Raw genomic sequence first — 734 nt, 5'->3', positions numbered from 1 at the left:
CGAGCCGCTGCTGATGGGGTGAGAGCTGGGACAGGCTGGGCACAAAGCACCCAGGCTGGGCTCACGGCACCCAGTGCGCCCCCCCAGCCACCTCACCCTGGGGTTTTCTAGCAGCTATTTAAGTTCAGAGTAAAAACTTACAGGGAAGTTGCCCCTCGCCTGTCTCCAGCTTCGCTTGGCAGGACTGGGCTGCTGCCGGGCTCAGGCTCGCTGTGCGATGGAGGGATCCCGGCTCTGGCTCCCCGGACCTCCCCAGCGCCGTGCATGGATGATTTCTCCAGCTCTTGGGCTTTGCAGGTTTTGGCACCTGTGGTGGTGGTGGAGCCGAGGGCTGTTGGCACCCCCAGCAGCCCTGCCTGCTGCGGGGCCAGGGGTGGGACCCAGGCAGAGATGCTGAAAGCCCCTGAGCTGGTGGGGGTTGGCAGGACTTGTGAGCGTGAGACACGTGTGTGTGCGTGGAGCAGGGACCAGTACGTGTTCCCCCTCCCCCGACACCCACCTGTATTTTAGGTGTTTCTGCCTCTGAAGGGGGGTGCCCAGCCTAACCCACTCGGGGAGGCCCCCCAAAGTGCCTTGCTTTGGGATTTAAAACCTGTCTCTTCCAGGATATTTTATTAAGAAAGTTATACAAATGTTTAAAAATATGCTTATAATAATTAATAAAAAGGAAAAGCTTTATTTAAAGCCAGAGAAGACTGTTCTTATTCCTGAACCACGCCCCTGGAGGGGTAGGG

Source organism: Eurypyga helias, unplaced genomic scaffold, assembly GCF_000690775.1.
Source record: "Eurypyga helias isolate BGI_N326 unplaced genomic scaffold, ASM69077v1 scaffold19805, whole genome shotgun sequence".
Classification (NCBI taxonomy): Eukaryota; Metazoa; Chordata; class Aves; order Eurypygiformes; family Eurypygidae; genus Eurypyga; species Eurypyga helias.
The sequence above is the reverse complement of the archived record's forward strand: the minus strand, read 5'-3'. Positions refer to the sequence as shown.